Raw genomic sequence first — 18,783 nt, forward strand, 5'->3', positions numbered from 1 at the left:
CTACATTGCTCCTTGGTATACCATCTGGTGTCTACCCAAAGCTAAAGTATATGGGCCTGTCAATGGAGGGCCCATATCGGCTTGAGTTCTGTTCAGGGTCGGTCCTTAATACTGGGTCCACCTAAAATGTTATAATTCCTCCCATTGCAGGGTTTGTTTAGGCCCCTTGAGGACACCCTACTCATAACTTTTCCTTCAGATGCTGTATTTTTGGGCTTGAGGTCTTCATTTAGTACTGGCATCTGTTGTAGCACATTTTATCCTACCTTTGAACGAGGCTTTCAAATCATCCAACTAATTTTTTAAGTTTGATGATCTTTATTAAGTTTATAAAAACAAAATGTTAGAACATCATAATCAATACCATACAGATAACCATATAGCCAGAGAATATTCAAAGTGTACATGAACAACAAGTGAGCAAAACTGTCAAAAATAATGCTGGGAGAGTAGAACAGGCAAACTAGTGTTTTAAAAATGTCAAGTGCCAGCCAAATGCTACAAACTCCATATCAAAAAGACATATGAATAAATAATAGACAAACCAGGGAGACAGCCAAAGGGACAGACAAGCAAAAGGAAGGAGGGGAAGGAGAGGAGCATATAACATTAAAGCATTGTAAACTCTGGAATTGAATTGAGGCGCCAGTCAAAAAACAAAAAAACAAACGTGCAAATCAGTTTGAGGAAGAAGGGATGGTACAGCAACATCTAAGTGTGCATCAATGGACAGCTCAAGAGCCATGGGAAGTCAAGCTAAAGTGATCCAAATAGCAAATGAAATGAGCCCATTTTGCATTAAATTTGGGAATAGCGTCAAGGTAAATGGCCATTCATTGTTCCATTCTCTGCACATGACTTATGTTGTTCCATCATCCCTTAACGGAGACACTTTGCAAGGTTTTCCAATTTGTAGAGACAAGCTGAAGGGCAAGAGCAAGAAAGAGGTTGTAGAGCTTAGCTGATTCTCGTACATTTACATTGTTGATGGCATGGCTGCCTAGAAAAACATTCAGAAATGAGAGAGGGATATTGACATCCAAGATTAAGTGAAGAAATCGCCACACCTCTTTCCAAGACTTGAGTACATAAGCACATATGTTTATAGGAAGAGGGGGCATCTCCACAAGGCCAACATTTGTCCCCTTCCCCAGGTTTTGATTTAAATAATGTCAGGGGAGTAATAAAGTATCTATGAATGAAACAATACAGATGTTGCGTAATGTTAGCAGAGGTGGAGACACCTTTAATCTTTGCAAACAATAGAGACGGGAGTGTTATCATCTAAGGTAGCACCAAAGTCCAACTCCCAGTTAGACTGCACAAGCCATTTAGTAATAGGATGATCAGGATTACACAAAACTTTATAAAATTGTGCAGCAGGGGCATCAGAAGCCATGGTTAAGAGCAAGAGAGTAGAGGCATCAGGTAAAGGATACAATTCGCAGAACACAGTAGCGCGTCCAAACACGCATTGACCAATTTATTACAAAAGTTGAAATCTGAAATAGGCATGGGGAAGAGATATTTTAGCTGTTGGAATGAGAGAGGGGAGCTGTTATTAATAATCTGATAAATAAATCTGATGCCTTTGCTTAACCAGGACTTGCCGTAGAGTGCCTTGCCATTGATAGCAATAGCTTTATTGTGCCACAGATATGGAGAGAGATGCTGCGGCGGATCTGCAATGGGGGATGAGAAACAGTCTCAAGGCAGAGGTGGAAGCCTTGTTGGGGTCTGAGAATGCAGAAGGGATATGACTGAAGATGTAAATTAGGTCAGTAATGTCATATGGGAGTAGCAGGTTTTTTTTCAATATATACAATGAGGGAATGTGACAAGGAGCGGAAGTGGTGAATCAGCAAAAGGTTCATTTCAGTAAGAAGGCAGAGTGATAGAGTTTACAATCCAGATATCTGACACCCCTGCCATCATACGGGGCTCTTATCTTGCTAACAACAATTATTTTACATTTCTTTGACCCCCACAGGAAATTGAGAAGAATAGAATTTAATTGACTTGAAGAATGAGGAAGGTAATGGAATCGGGAGTAGCTGCAGATAGTACAGAACAATAGGGGCAAACATCATTTTAATGTTATCAAGATGACCTTACCAGAATAGATAAAGGGGTGACCAACTCAATGTGATTTCTTTGAGTCCCTTGATTAGTTACTCAGAATTAATTTTAACAGTGTCGACCAGAGTAGAAGGGAATCATAAACCTAAATATTTAATTGAGTCCTGGCATTATTTAAATCCAAACACATCCAAATCATGCTTAACGCAAAAGGAGTTAAGAGGAAGAATCTCTGAATTATCTCTGTTTACCTTATATCCAGAGACCAAGAAAAACTGACGTAGTCTATCTAGCAAATAAGGAAGATGGAGCTTGGGGTTTTTATTAAGAATCAAGATGTCATCAGCATATGCAGCAATTTTAATGCAAGATGTTCCATATGTGATTCCAGGGATGTTTCCATTTGATCTAATGAGTTCTTACAGAGGTTCTAGAGATAGAATGTAGAGAATGGGGGAGAGAGGGAAGCCTTGCCTGGTGCCTCTTAGTAAAGGGAAGAAGGACGAGGATCGACCATTAATACATATAGAAGATTTAGGGCAGGAATAGAGATAGAGAAGTTTTGTAAGGGATATAACATTTGCACCACACCCATGCCACCACTGAGTTTGAAACATAAAATCCCAGTTGACCCGATCAAAGGCCTTTTCAGCATCAAGTGCAATAGCAGCATAACCAAAATGGTCCTTTTTGCCCTTCAATACCATTTGTAGAGAGCATCAAGTAGAAGCCTGGCATTCGCAGAAATGTTCCTGCCCTTGATGTAGCTGACTTGATCAGACTTAATCAAGGCGGGTAGAGAAGATGCAATCCTGTTTTGGCAAAAACCTTGCTCTCTGCATTAATGAGAGTGATTGGTCTGTAATTGTTGGGAAGATCGGGGTCTTTGTCGGCCTTGGGGAAAAGAATGAGAAGTGCTTCGGAGAAGGAACCAGAGGAACATTGCTTAGATGCAAAATAAGAGTATGGAGTCTTTAACCTGGGAAAGATGGAGCTAGAAAAGTGATTGAAAAAGTCAATAGAGAGTCCATCAGGACCAGGGGCTTTCGCTCTACCCAATCACTTAATAGCATGATTAATCTTAAGAAGTGTAACCTCTCCCTCTAAATGGGCGAGATTAGTTTGAAGATAGGATACTCTATTGATCTTATTGAAGAAAGAGTCAATACAAGTAGGAGAAACAGAAGTCTGGGGGGTATATAATTCAGAGTAAAATTGTTTAAAACAGTTCAGAATATCATCCGAATGCCAGATTTATCCTTAATGTGTGAGATACAGGTTTTCTATTTTTTGGACTTAAGGTATGAGGCAAGAGACTTGCCAGCCTTATTGGAAGTCTGACACATTTTGGTTTTGTATTCCAACAGCGCACCAGTGGCCAGCTCAGTGAGTTCTTTATTTATCTGAAAGCGCAATAAAAAGGACCAAACGAAGATTAGCATCCAAGGGAGATCGATACAATTGTTTTTCAGCATCAGAAAGCAGGCGTTACAAGTCATGGAGGTGTACCTTACAAGAGTAGGCGATGATATGACCACGCAATGTTATTTGAAGGCATCCCAATTGGTGATAACTGAGGTATCACAGCCTAGATTTTCAGCAAAATACAGTTGTTGAAAAGAATGAAATGACTGGATAAACTGTTGATCATGTAGCAAGCTGTTGTTGAATCTCCTGCGAGAGGGTGACTTTTTGATATCAGCAAGGTTAAACATGGTAGAGACAGGGGCATGATCAGAGATGATGATGTTAGAATTATTAGAGTCAATGATAGTACCTGTGAGAGATTTCAATGAAAAAATATAATCGAGACGTGATACAGTGTCATGAGGGGATGAGTAGAAGGTGTAATCTAAGTGAGTTGGGTGAGAGAGCCTCCAGGTGTCGACAAGGCCAGTCTCAGCTAGACAACATGCTAAGGCCTTATGAGACTTGGAGCTTTTAAAGATACACTTAGATTTCCTGTCTAAAAAGGGATCCCGAAACGGATTAACATCACCACACAAAATAAGCTTATTGAGGCCAGAACTAAATAATAATTTAATAGAATGCCAGAAACCAGGTTCAGGCAGAGTGGGGCCATAGACATTCATAATAGACAGAGAATCAGAGCCAATCAGAAGTTTAATGCAAGCCTATCGCCCATTGGTGTCAGCATCCTGTGCTAATATTTTGAAGGACAGTTGTTTGCTGATAAGTATAGCAATACCATTTGTCTTGCCCAGGACTAGCAGTAACATCTTTAATCCAGAACGATTTAAGCTTCATGGTTTCAGAAAGAGACAGGTGAGTCTCCTGTACACATGCAAGAGATGGCTTAAGTTAATTAAGGTGGGAGATGATTTTTTTGTCTTTTAATTGGGTTATTACACCCTTTGATGTTCCAAGTTAAGCACTTAAAAACTATAGTGGCGCATGAGTATAGGTGTAGAGAACTGCAACATATGTTCCAAAACAGAGTAGAAAAAAAGAGTAATCCAGAGAAGAGTGCACCGATAAATCAAATGCAGACTTAAAAACATGCAATAGCAACAAAAATGGCTTCAAAGCTAAGGCCAGACACAGAAGGAAAGAACATGAGGGTGAAGGGGAAGGAAAGGAAGCCTGACCATAGTTAAGGAGTGTTTACACACAAGGGGAAAATAAAATCACCATTCCAAGTGGCAAAACACATTAAAAAAATGATCAGGGTCAGGCTAAAAAATGGGGAAAAATGGGGGAAAAAAGGAACGCGAGTAGGTGACACCACCAGGATCGTCAAACACACACGGGCAGTCCTCTACAGGAGATGGGTCACAAAACCACACCCGGCCCATCAAAAATACAGAACATGAATTTATAACAATAATGCATGTAATGAGTTCAAAGAAACCACCAAGTGCAGAAAAGGATCAAGGTCTCGAATTAGAGGGTGAATCCAAGGAAAGTGCTGTGTCCATGGCTTCAGTTTTTATAGACCGAATAAAGTCCTTCATTTAGACAGTATTGTCAAAAATGGCTGTTCACCAATCGTGAGTAATTTTAAAGGAGCAAGGATGAAAAAGGCTGGATCTCACATTAAGCTTTTACATGGCTGGACGAAAAGACAACAAATCCTTACAACGTTGAGCAGTTATTTTTGCCACATCCTGCGTGAATTGAATTTTGCTACCTTGCCAGCTGAGGGGATTTCTCTCCTTAACCTTTGAGATTAGAAGTTGAAGTTGAATAAATTATAGAAGATAAAATATCAGCATGCAAAGGGGTTGATTAAATGACAAGGATCTTCTGTCTGGACCGATGTTGAGTGAGATATTTGGTTGGAGCCAAACCAGGACTGGTAGCATCTTTTGTAGCAATGATATGGGATCAGACCCTTTAGATCCATATGGTAGACCAGCAACGCACAGATTATTTCACCAACTTCTGTTCTCCAACTCCTCAGTGTGTCTTTGAAGATCTTTGATTGTTTTTAGCAGCAATACCACTTTTGGGGAGACATCCTCCACAAAACCGATTCTTCTCTCCATTTCATCATTCTTCCTTCAAAACCCTTCCACCTGTCATCAAGTTGCTGCAGTTTCTGGTTGGTTTTTTCAATGAAGAATTTTAGAGCTCTGATCTCTTGTAGATAGCTTCAATAGCCGCGTCAGCAGATGAGAGAGGTGGCTGTGAGTCAATGTTGGGCCTTTTTAGATTGGCCGAGGGAGGAATTGAGTCCTTGGTGATGAGCTGTGACTTTTGAATGCCTTTACCAGAAGCCATGACAGCAAATAAGGTAGGCAGGCTAGACCACTGTACAAGTGGAGTAGGATAACAGTGGTGATAGAGCACCAATGCAATAGAGTCAACACAGCAGTCAAGTGTAAAGGTCTGAGCTTTAAAGGTTTTGAAGACCCAGACCAGTTGCAGTAATCAGTATGGGGTGTATAGGAGGCACCAGTAATGCTACATCTAGAAAAAAGAAAAATGAAAAATACGACAGGTTGAGGAATTCTTGAAAGGGGATTCTTTTGTAAAATGATTCAAGACTCCTAAATTGAATGAAAATGTTTTTGTAGGAATGTCAGAAATAATATACATGTGCCACTGTGACAGGTGAGGCACCAGAGAGCAATGAAGTTGCGGAGTGATGGCCTTAAAACATCAGAGAAGCATAAATCAGAAGATGTATAGAATGGAGATATAAAAAAAAGGTGCAGCAGTAAAACTCCTCACAGGAGAGCCTGTAGATTCTTGAAAGTGAGCAGTCAGATTCTTGAAAGTGAGCAGTCAGAGCGTAACATGCTTTCCAAAGTGAAATAATCACATAAGGGCAAGATAACAAATGTTGTAGCAAAAGTCAGCAAGATGAAAAAGAAACACTTAGCTTTCTGTAGGCAGTTCAAACGCAATAATTATAAGAGGCAGGTGGTGGCACTCAATGCGATAAAACAAAGCCGACCAGCCGAAAAGGATCGTCCCAGCCCGTTGCGTCAGATGCGCTCATTTCCCCTCGTTAACGGAGTCCGCCTTGAGACACGAATGCCGCCGGAGTGCAGCGGAGCATGCAGGCGTCGACCACACAAACAGGCAGAGAAAGGTGGTAAGTAGTTATAATATCAAAGTTAAAGAATTGATGGGCCAGAGAGGTGCATTCATGTGGCCATTCTCCCCGGTGCCAAGCCACGCCTCCACCCATCTCATTTTTAATCTCTTTCATTACCACTAACACCACTTTCATCCGCTCTCCCATTTTGGTGGTGATGATCTCTTCCACTGACTTTATTAAGTCATTCATCAATAGAACCTGGTTACTGTAAGCCATGTTGTCCTTTACCCTCTCCATCTTGCCTGTATCCTTTGTCTGTGTTCCTAATGTATCAGACTTGGGGGGCCCCTGGCTCCTCAATTTCTTTAGTACTACCGGTTTGCCCCCTTTGTTATTAATTTATTTTTTACAGCCCGACTCTTTTTACTGGCCTTTTGACTTCTCTCTCCCTTTCCATTTTTAGGTACATTGGTTGAAGTGTATTTATGCAGCAGCCTAGGTACCTATGCTACCAAAGCCCTGTATCGATCAGACAACGCTATTGAAGGGGCAACCTAATATACATCCGACTCCTCATTGACCTCAAGTTCTTCTCTCCCATAGTCTCTTTTGGGATCACTCAAAGAATGATTAACAGTCTCTGGCTGAACCTCAGCTCCTATAAGTGTGGCATCTATATTTAGAACTTGGTGGGCACTAGACAATACTTTATCCTGCCAGTGTAATTCAATAATGCTGGCGACATGCGTTTTCAATGTTATGCCATTTTTATTGATTGGGAAAATATACTTTTATCCTCATTCCTGGCCTGGCAATAATGTTACCTCAAAGGGTACTAATTTATATGTTTTAGCAGTGTGTCTAGTTCCCCTAAAGGCGGTTCCTATTTAATTTTGTGTTGGCTCTGGGTCACAAAAGTCTATTAAATAAAGATTTTTGGGTGCAGCCACTCAGTTCGAACTAGGTGCCCTATATGGGGCTACAACACCTGCTAAACCCTGTGATGGATTTCTGGCCAATTTCACTCCCCCGCCCCCCTCCTTCACTACAACATCTGCACCTGCCATGCCATCCAAATCTAACAGTAGGACCTCAATCTCAGAAAGTAGAACATTTACATCTTTTATCGGTTGCAACATTTTTGAGATTGTATTCTTAGTGGCACCTGGGGGGTCAACCACTTCTGATTTTCTTTTACCCATTTCCCCTAAAAAATGGGGGTTGTTACCTATTAGCAGATCCCTTCTCAGCAATATTAATAGCCCAGGGTAAGGATGAATCTAAAGTGCAATGTGTTAAAGTGATAAAAAATGCTAAAGTACTTGGTGCTTAACTTACAAGACTGGCGATACTGTTAAAATACAAATACAATACAGAAAATGCAATGGCAATTATTTAAAAAAAAATAAAAATGTGTTGACCTAACACTTATACACCAATTAACAAAATACAGCTATTCCAGCAAATTAGTCACTCTGTGATGATCTTCCCAAAGTGTTCAATTGTTCAAAAGCTTTTTTTTTTTTTTAAAGAGGTCATCCAAAAAACCAGCAGTAACTTAAGTTCATATATCATGCTACCAGAGCAAGAATAGGAGCAGGGGACGTTACAATCCCACGTCGGACAGACCGATTGCATTATTTCTGTCTTCTACTGCTGGCCCCTCTGAGTCAACACCAGGTTAAGGCTTGTTAGTACTGGACAACCACAGACAAGACAAGGTTACAGAAGTGAGGCACGGCCGATTGGCTAAGGGGGCACCCATAGTCCGAATCCCACTCCTCGCTCCATCAAACTCTCACCACACTAACCTGCTTCAGTTAATAATTAGCAGACTTGTTGGCAGCTTCACACTCAGTTCTTGGCCCTGATCCTTTCCCAGTTCAGTTGTAATTAGACTCAACATGACAAAGCTCGGCAGTCATAAGCAAAAGAAAAGCAGCAGCCTTACTTCCTTAGTGATGCAATCAATGTCCAAGGTTAATGGGATCAAATCACCTCAGCAACCTCTATTTCTTCAACAGATTCTCCAGACTAACCTCTAGTAGAGCCACACCAAGCGTTGCAAACTCCACCCGCGCTCAACTCCCAGTAAGAGTGCAACTCCCACGCCGTTGCTCACTGCAGGTTTTTGGCCCGGCCAGGGTGATTGCTAGAAATTAAGTAAAAGGAGGCGGGGCCTAGGTACCGGCTGTACGGTGGCCCTCCTGGGCTTGATGCTGCTTCTGAAGTTAGTGCGACTCCCACGCCCTTGCTCCCCATAGGTTACAACAATAAAGCAGCACCAGTAACTGTCCCCTCCCCCCCTTGGTTGCATGACTCCGGCTACTCACAGAATGTGCACAGTATCATCTGAAGAGTCAGCAGGTCTGGCGATGATTCCCTACAGCACGTGGAGATTCTCACTGGGCACAGCATGCCGGGCTGCACTAGTTAATGTTTGTGCCTAATCCTTCTCCTCCTAGTCCTTCTTCCTCTCCACCCCGTTCTCATCTGCTGTGTAATCCCCTGCGCAAAGATAGATTACAAAATACAGAGACATGAATACCTGGCAGAACATGAATTTGTGAATAAGAATGCATACTGACACAATATGGCCAGTCACACATATATCACATATTGGAACTAGGAGCACTGTGACTTGTAAGGTACAGATAACTGACATTCAATGACCTGTGCAATCTTATCAGTGCATATTAGGCCCTGCAGCATGCCATGGTTTAGAGGATTAGGAGAACATACGTACATAAATGAGAGTGGAATTCCCACCAGTGGATGGATGCCTGTGCATCATTACTGAGCCCCTTCTCTACTATGTAAGGGAGGCATGGTATCACATGTATGACACTGAAACAAAAGGTACAATTTGTAAAACCTTTATTGAATATTTCTCCTACTTTGCCTTATATCTAGGATGGGAGTAGTCTCTATAATCAAATAATAAAATAAAGAGTCCTAGTTGAGTCTGTCAAATAAAAATGGCCTATACTAACAAAGCCTAATGCCTGTCCTACCTCTTGTACAAAAAGTGTGTAAAGGAGAATATGTATGTAAAGGAAAATCAGTGTTCAGAATGTAAAGCATCAAGATGGCTGAGTCAGCTCTCCTCCTCACGTTAGACAGCACGGAAAAAGGCAGTGCCCATAGTTAGGATGACACACTCTGGCTCAGGTTCTTAACCCACAGGCAGCTCAAAACATGGATGGAGGCCCGCCAGGCTTTCCACGTTAATGTCTCTCTTTCCAGCTTTCAAAACACAGTTCAATAAAGTTCACAGTCTCAGTGCTCAGTCTTTTCAAAGCAAAAGCTCACGTCGGTCCGCCTGTTTTTGACTCAGACCTTTCAAAGCAAAACATGTGCAGGGTTTTTCTTCCCAAGCTCAAATTAACATCCTTTAGGGGTTCCTTTCCCCTAATTTATCACACTTCCGGTCTCCCTAAGTCAGACTCAGGCCTTTTCCTTGATGTCAAAGACTTTTGAATGTGTGTGGCTTTTTACTATAGAAATTTGCAGGACCACTTTGACTTTCCCTTTTAAAGCATACTCTTATGGTTTTGCCCCAGTGTCTCTTGTTCTGGGTAGTTTGATGCCATAAGCACCAAAATTCAATGTTCACCTTTTTACTCTCCCCTTTTCTCTGTGTTTTTTGCTCACTTCACTTTTACAGTTCATTCACTTTATCGTTTCAAACATTTCACAATTCACTGAGACTTTCGAGTAGGCTCCTTCCTTTCGTAGGACCCCTCCATTACTTAGTATTGCTGGTTTCACAGCTTTCAGTATTTCAAAGTTCATTCATAGGTTTGCCTTCCTTTGCATCTCATCCACATGAGGGCAGCCTTCAATTTGTACGATATATTGTTGCCACTTCAATCTTTCCTTAATACACGCTGATCTTTCATGTTGCTTGCCCCCTCACCAGCTGTGTGCGTTTCTTTCTTGTCTTTGCAGTTTTTCACGAGTCAAGGCTAATACCACAGGCTTGGCCCCACCTCCCCACCTCAGCCGTTCACCTGAGAGGGTCGCTAGCATCCTTGCAACACAGTGGAGTCTTCTTGTCTGTGACCTGGCTTGCTCCACAAGTCTTTCACAACCTTTTGGTGGCAACAACTTCCTGCAGGGAAATCCTGGTACTCTTCACCTTTGGCTCTCGTCCCTTGGTCCGTCGCTCTGCTCCAGGAGGTTTCGCTTTCACCCCGGAAGCTCTGCTCTTATTCGTGTTCCCCCTTACTGTGTCTCTATGTTCTGCTTTCTATCGATGTGAGGAGAGCTAATTGGAATCAGATATATATATACTTAAAGTCAAATGCCTGACTTTGCCTGACCCAATTAGTGTGACATGTCCAATGCGATATGTAAAGGTTAGCCTCTTTAATCTGAGTTGCCCTCTTCCTCAGCCCAGTGTTTGTGTAGAAAGGGGGGAAGTTGGGACATCAGAGAATCCTATGAAATAGGATGGATCATAGGTGCGGGAAAGGGAGAATACTGTGCTCACCATCGGTCGTCTCACCCCACTCCCCGATGACCACTAACCCAAGGTGATCCTCTCGCACTGGTCCAACCCCAGGGTGTGGATCCAAAGGTGATGGCTGTGCCCTGGCCACCTGACAGAGAGATCCCTAGGGACTAGCGGGTGAGACAACCTTAGGTTTCTCCCATACCCTTCCCCTAGGCATTGTACCCGCATCTGTTTCACAGGGAAACCGGGGTAGGAAATCAACATGTCCCTGTTCTTTACCTTTTCGGTTTTCCACAGTGAAACAGTAGGTTTGCTGGTCTAAGAACCATCACATGATTCAAGGGTTAGAGTCCTTTCGTTGACTTATCCATACTAAAGGTGAGCGGTTGGTAACAAGTGTGAACTTTCTCCCCAGAAGGTAGTACTTACGATGGATAATTGCCCATTTGATGGCAAGGGTTTCTAATTCAAACACAGAGTATTTCTTCTCATGTGGGAAGAGTTTACGACTAGTGAATAAGATGGGGTGTTCTAATCCATATATGAGGGAGGCATCGGTCTGTAACACAAATTCTATTGAGAAGTCTACTAGCTGTAGTATTGGGTTTTGTCATACGGTATGTTTCAGGTTATTGTAACAACGTCATCCTCATCAGTCCACCAAATTTTCTGGGGTTCCTCATTTCTTAGTTTGTCTGTCAATCTAGCTGTTCTATTTGTAAAATCTGGGATAAAGCTACAGTAATAGCCAATCAATCCTAGGAATTCCCTGACATCTCTCTTGTTCTTGGGTGGGGGGGGGTAATCTAGGACGGCTTTCACTTTTTTCTGCTGGTGTTGGACGGTGCCATTCCCTACAAAGACACCTAGGTATTTTACTGCAGACTGAGCCAGATTACATTTTGATAGGTTGGCAGTTAAGGCAGCCTCTCAGAGGGTTCTCATAAAGTAGCAAGATGAAAAAGGTGATCTTGCCAAGTTTTGCTATAAATGACTATGTCGTCAATATAGGCCCCACAGAAATCAGAATACGGCTGTAATATCCTTTCCATGAGTTGTTAGAAAGTAGCTGTGGCCCAGTGCAATCCAAAAGGGAGGACTTTGAATTAGAATAGTCCTATTGGCGTTGAAAAAGCAGTTTTTTTCTTTTCAGGTCCATGTAAAGGGACCTGCCAAAATCCCTTGGTTAAATCTATTTTTGACAGGAACGTGGCACTTCCAAGTTTATCTATTAACTCATTAATGCATGGCATAGGATAGGCATCAAAGTTGGAGATGGCGTGGACCTGTCTAAGGTCTATGCAATACCTCCAAGAGTGGTCGTGGTTTAGTCACAAACACAAAAGGGGAGGACCAAGGCCTCAAAGAGGGCTCAATGATGTTTGCCTTCACCATCTTTCTAACTTCATCAACTACTAACTGCATTTGTGCTTCTGGGAGTCTATATGGCTCCAAATGGACCACTTTCACCTTTGGAGTTCTGATATAATGGTAAGTACTATGTAATCTCCCTGGTTTCTCACAAAATACTTTGGGGAATTCAGCAATAAGGTTGTTCAAATCTTCTTGCTTATGTTTAGATAGTTCTTGGGGAATATGTTCAGAGTTGTCTATTTCTTTGTGTACCAAACAAGACAATATAAGAAGGTAGTAGCGGAAGGATTTACTTTCCACTCTTTTAGGAGGTTTGCATGTTAGAGGTAGGTCTTTTGTCTTCTATCAGGTTGGGCTATTCTATAGGTACAGGTCTCTGTTTGCTTTAGCACCTCAAAGGGCCTGTGCCACTTTGAAACAAGATTATTTTCAGAGGTATGTAAGAGCACTAATACTTTTTGTCCTACTGAAAATTATCTTAAAACGTACCTTCTTGTCATAGGTAGATTTCTGTTAGGCTTGGGCTTTCTCCATGTGAGTGTGGACTTTACTCCGGACAAGTTTCATGTGCTCTCTCAATCGGGTAGCTATCTGCGAGAGGGAAACTGGTGCCTCGTCTCTTTCAATCCTTAGGAATGGATAAAAAAAAAGTGCAGATTTTTTCTATAAACATTAATAGAATTAGAAAAACATATAGAATGAGCATTCTCAGATCTGATATATAAGTATTCCCTGTTGATTCGTCCAGACTAACAGACAAGCAGCTACTAAACAGCTCCAAGGAGGCTTCCGCACTGATCAGAAGGCTGCAACATGTAGCCGAGCAGCATTCAATTAGAAAACCGGATTCTGCAAATGATGAACACTAATACAAGGACTCTACATCGTATCAATTGGTCACTTCAAGGAAAAAATTTCATTTTTGTAACTATATTTTTTTCTGTTGTTACACATGATTTATGTCATACAAAGGAAGATAATGTTTAGTCAGAATGAGTCAGTATGTAAGTATGACTATAAGTTTCTTGAGAAACCAATAAATATAAATTATACAAATTAAAGTTGCATACAAATATTCTAAATCAGTGAATAATTTGACAGTTCAGCTTTACGGAAATTAGGGTGCACTGATTATATGTTGTTGACAAAAGATGTTAATGAGTTCATACTAAAATCTCTTCTTGAAGACTTCTAAATAGAGAGTAGCCATAGTATGTTTTATGTTGGTCCCCAAAGCAGTGCCCCCTAATCGGTGGCACAATAAAGCTTTATAGACCTTTCAGAGGGCTGTCTTGTGTTATGTGTTGTTTCACAATAAGATCTTCAAACATCAACAAGGAATCCTAAAGTGAGGCAAAAAGACATCCTGGGGTGACTGAATATTCCTATGTATCTTGAGTAAAGTGCTTAGTAATGCTGTCATTGGATGTTTCAGTGCCAAATACATGGCTTCCTGATTAGCGGGCACCTTGTTGCAAGTCTCTGGCTGCTTTCGTCTCTATAAGGACCATTGATCACAGCAAGGCTAGAATAAATTATCCCAGTTATCACAGGAAGGGCTATGCAATTATTCCAGTTATTACAGCATATCAAGGCCTTATTATATAATGCCCAGTGAGCACAGCATGGCCAAAATCTAGTTGACTTGTTTGTCACAAAAATGGGCTATTCCATTTTTCCCAGTGATGCCACCAAAGCCATTTGACTGAAGACTGAATTTCATTATGCTGCACTAATACCTGATCTCATTAATGTCAGCTTTCCCAAAATCATTAGAAACATTTAAAATAGGCCCAAAACCAGCAACAAGTAAAAATCAATCCAAGGATCAAAAATGAGTGCACACGTTTGCAAGAATAACATAAGCTTATTAGATGTAGTTTCGGCTGGGAATAAAAGACAAGCTTCATTCAATGCATCATCATTAAATGGTAGTATGTTTAGGAAGGAAGACATGACATGATTTGGACATTTTTTCAACCGCATGTAAATCCTTGTGCATTAATTGGTTGACAATTTAAACCCCCTACATAAGTCTATACATTTATGTGTCCTATTGTCTTAAACCTTCCTCTTGTGACCAGACTAGTACCATCCCTCTGTTGGATATTTTATGAGGTTTCCTTGCTTGCCATAATATGGGCCTAGTCTTACATTGGGATCTTTTGCTGAAAACAAAAGCAGAACTTAGGGTTGCACTAGGGGCACCATTTCCCTACCTTATTTATAGTGGATTGCTATTACTTACACTGGATCTGATATTCCAGGCCACCTAAACAATTATGTGTTTATAACATGGGAAAACAGCTTTCACTGATTTGACTCAGATCAAAATGTTTTGGTGCACTTTACTTTTTACCGCAAGCGGTAAGGAAAACTACCCCTGTAGCTTAGCATCTGTCTATGAATTACCAGAATAAATAGAGCACACAAGAAACAGACTAGCACTGCTCCAATTCTTTCACGTATTTGTATAGGAAATATATTCTCGGCTCAGCATACAGCATTAATGAAAAACAAAACACCATGTGTAATGTAATAAAGTCAGCATAACATTTTCAAAGATACAAGAATGAAAGCGCAAGTCGCAATCTCTTATTTTTCACTGCTGTCATGCAAACATCCTTCACAGCCACTGCCCGCCTGCAATAACGTCCTTTCCCCCGTAAAATATGTCACTTATACTTTACAGTTTGGCTGGAAATGCACAGCTATCTGTAAACCTGAACAGTGTTAGCTACTTTGGCAGGATTGTAAGCTTTCAGTTTGCATGTGAAATTGGCCTCTTGGACAGGGGGGAAAAACACACCAAACAGCTATCCACATTTGTATCATCTGTTCATTTATTTCACTTCTATCCTTCCCCAATGCCCGGAGCCTTACTGATAAGTTGCTTTGCACATTATTATCGTTAACGAAAGGTCATGCTCACCTCATCCACAAAAGGAAGTCATTTTGCATGGAAGTTGCTGTGCTCATTTCAGAAGCCTCTCTCTCTACACTCCGAGATAGTCACTGCAGCTCTACCTTCCAGAGACAGCTTCTCTCTCACCCCTCCACTGGCAGTTATTGTCTCTGCAGCTCTCAGCACACGGATTATTCCTCAGAAAAAGCAAAAAGACATGCCTTACTCTTGGTGTCTTCTTTTTAAAACCTCCTTTCCACCTGCCCACTTCATGTATATTGCCCTACACAATGTCTAAGAACTGCCTGCCCCTAACTGTGATTTCCCATGTCAATCAGACAACTCCTCTGTATAGCCAAACCACCTGGAAACTTTAAGAAATCCCTATTTTGTTCCACCCCACCTTTGAGCAGAGTTTTAGAATCGATGAGCTACATTTCTTCCTGTGCTAGAACAAGGGCAATGGAGCGACTTTGAGCAACATGATTTTGCACATTGCAAGTTCTCCAAACCTCACGTCTCCCATTGCAAGAGCGGCTTTAATTTTTACAATATTTTCTAAGCAGCTTTTCAGAGCATGTATCTGCTGTCCCATTGACATCCGAGTTTGCTCCCTAAGTTTGCACCACTGATTTGCACCACTGAATTGCACAAAGCGCTATGGACTCAGCTATCCCATTCTAAGCAATAATTGCATTAATGGGTTACGGGTTACTATTAGTAATTAGTCATGTTAGAATTAGTCCCTACACTCCCTGAACATTTGTAATGCATTGACAGGTTAATTCCAATGTTACCCCTACCCTCTGGTTTGTATGAATTGTCAATGCTTTCTCACACCAATGTCTCCCGTACACCCTCTAGGTTATGATTCATCATCTGAAAATGTGCAGTACCCAAATCTCCTACACCTCTAATCATGACCTAATGTCAAATTAGGTGACAGCCCACGTTTTCATTGTTTGACGCTGGTGATACAATTATATTTTTTTTCGCAAGCCCATTCTTCATTGGTTGTGGGGACTCTTTTTGTGCTTCATCCCTGATTCTTGGCCAATCTCTGTGAGGTGCTGAAAGTATTATATTTTTAAAATGAATACCATATCCCTTTGCCATGCGACCAGACTTGCTGGCATCCCCTGCACAACTAATATTTTAATTTGCAACTTCTCGTTGGACACACGTTGCACCACCTTCCATCTTCCCTTGGGAATCGCTCGACACTGCTTGTTTGGGGAATTGCTTCTTTGATGTGTGTATGCTTTTAGTTTGCTTTGGATTTTCTAAATAGCATTAATTGGGAGGGGCGGGATAGTTTTTCTCCCCATCTCTTTGTGCCACATTATTTAATCCTCTTCCTTTCTCATATACTTATTCCTCCTGAAGTCATGTTTCCTATTTTCGCTGTTTATTTGTTAACCATGTTCCCAGCTACCCGGCTATAGCTTCATTCTAATTTACCATTTTCCTCCAGGGGGCATTGTGTTCAAAACCAGATCTGGCCTCCCTGTCCCTAATTCAGCATTAACGTGTTTGCACTGACCTGTGCCCCTCGTCTGCTTAAACACTTTCCCTAAATTGCAAAATATAATTGTATTATTATTCCTCGCTCGAGGCCTGAGAACTAGGTCTGCCCTTCCTTCCTGAAAAATCCCTGCATAGCTCTACACTCTGTCTTCCAAGGGCACTGGCCTTGTTTGTGCACTGTCTAAAATGACATGACATGAATGAAGTGGATTTTACAATGAGGAACAGTCCGCGTGTTTCCGTGGCCTAACTGTTTTTGCAATGGGCCGTTCTCTATATATTATGCAATTAATAAGCAGTAAAACATATTTATATTATGTTTTGTAGCTACTGCCTATGGCATTACTAAAAGAACGTTTTTCCTCTACTTGTGGTGCCCTTTGCACCTTTCTCTGCTCACACATGTGTATCAAACCTAACACACCTTTGCACAATATGTGCCTTCTGCATTATGTTTCATGGGCTGTACACTCAATGTGTGTTTCTACTGTATGTGGATGGCCTCTGTTTCTTCAGGCAGTGCTCCCAGAAACGTATCTCTCACCCTGGCTGCTCACATAGAGTAAATGTAACTAAGGCCATTGGCATTTTAATATGCATATCGTACATTCTATAGGGATTTCTTAAACGTGTCCTTCATCTCACGTTTGGGGTGTTGCAATTGCATCCCAACACACCTTTAAATAAGAAGTTAGAACACCAAATACACGTTTTAGCCAATTATCTCAGCAATGTCTGATTCTATTTTGAAAGAAATTCCAGCAACATCTGAATCCTGAATCAATATGGTCCAATTTCATTATTTCCTGAAAACAGCAGGACCAGTTATATTATGGGCTTTCACCATGGCAAGCACCTTCCTGTAAAAGAGAGTGGGCAGAGGCTCCCTCTATGCTCAACTTTCTCAGACTAGCACAATGGACTAGACGCCTACATCTCTATGTTGCCCCAGCCCTGCCTTGTTTCATATCCTTGATGCCTTTGACTGTTTGCAAGAGTAATGGTTGGGGCATATGTGGAGAAGTAACATTGGAATGTGACATCATTGCACTTTTCATGGCTCATTCAATTGTCAATGGCAGAACGGCTGAGGAAGAGAGCTGGTTAGGAGAAACACCAGAGGGACTGTAGAGACAAACACACGGAGAGCAGTGACCCACTGTCACTCCACTAATGGCATGACTTCCCTTTGCTTCTTTTTCGGCCTTCTTGTTTGTTTTCACACAGAGATTAATGGAGACACTTGGGCACTATAATTTCTGAGCAATTCTTTTGGCTGTCTCCTTAAAACCATATACATCAAAATATGCCAGTATTTTACCGGTTATCTTCTGCAAGAGTTAGAAGAAAGCACTGTCTGCGAGTGGTTATGATTGAAGGCATTCTATCCATCACATTTGAACTGTTTAGTGAATCTCCTTAAGTTACAACGGGGTACCAATAAAAATGTCCTATGATCTCTGTGACTACAGCCCCAAGACATACATCACTGATAATGTTCAATGTAGCTGAAACATATGTGGGTTTGTTTGTGCTCACATTCAGAAGCAATGTGGCCAAGCAGTTGAGGAGGGACATCCAACTTAGGGGTGATATGCCAAAATTAATGTGCACATATGCATTCCACTTTGAAACGAAACATATTGTGATTTAAAAAAAAAAAAGAATGGGCATATGCCCAGTGGATTTGCCTGGGGTTATTATTGATTCCAAGCTTCCATTTGGTTACTTTTTTTTAAGGGATGCATATCTGTAAAATGGAGATGTCACAGATCTATGCAAAAGCTGCTCAATCCATTAGACTGCCTCGACTTGATTGGTGCTTAATAAGGATCGTCAGTAATTCACTAAACTGTCTGCTCTGAATGCCGGTGTATACTAGAAATGTGCTCTCGGGGCTAGTTTCTTCAAGCTCTGTGATATTGGGCC

The 18,783-nt window shown here is 41.4% G+C and overlaps 1 long non-coding RNA gene across 1 annotated transcript; it reads right to left on the minus strand.

The window, feature by feature from the left end:
* Positions 1 to 218: 218 nt before the first annotated feature.
* Positions 219 to 13,040, minus strand: LOC138569259 (uncharacterized). Its single transcript, XR_011303192.1, has 3 exons — positions 12,912 to 13,040; positions 8,923 to 9,097; positions 219 to 6,012 (listed from the first exon to the last, which is right to left on the minus strand). It is a non-coding gene; the product is annotated as an uncharacterized lncRNA (long non-coding RNA).
* Positions 13,041 to 18,783: the final 5,743 nt, after the last annotated feature.

Source organism: Ambystoma mexicanum, chromosome 2q (genome assembly GCF_040938575.1).
Source record: "Ambystoma mexicanum isolate Mex_15411 chromosome 2q, UKY_AmexF1_1, whole genome shotgun sequence".
Taxonomy (NCBI): Eukaryota; Metazoa; Chordata; class Amphibia; order Caudata; family Ambystomatidae; genus Ambystoma; species Ambystoma mexicanum.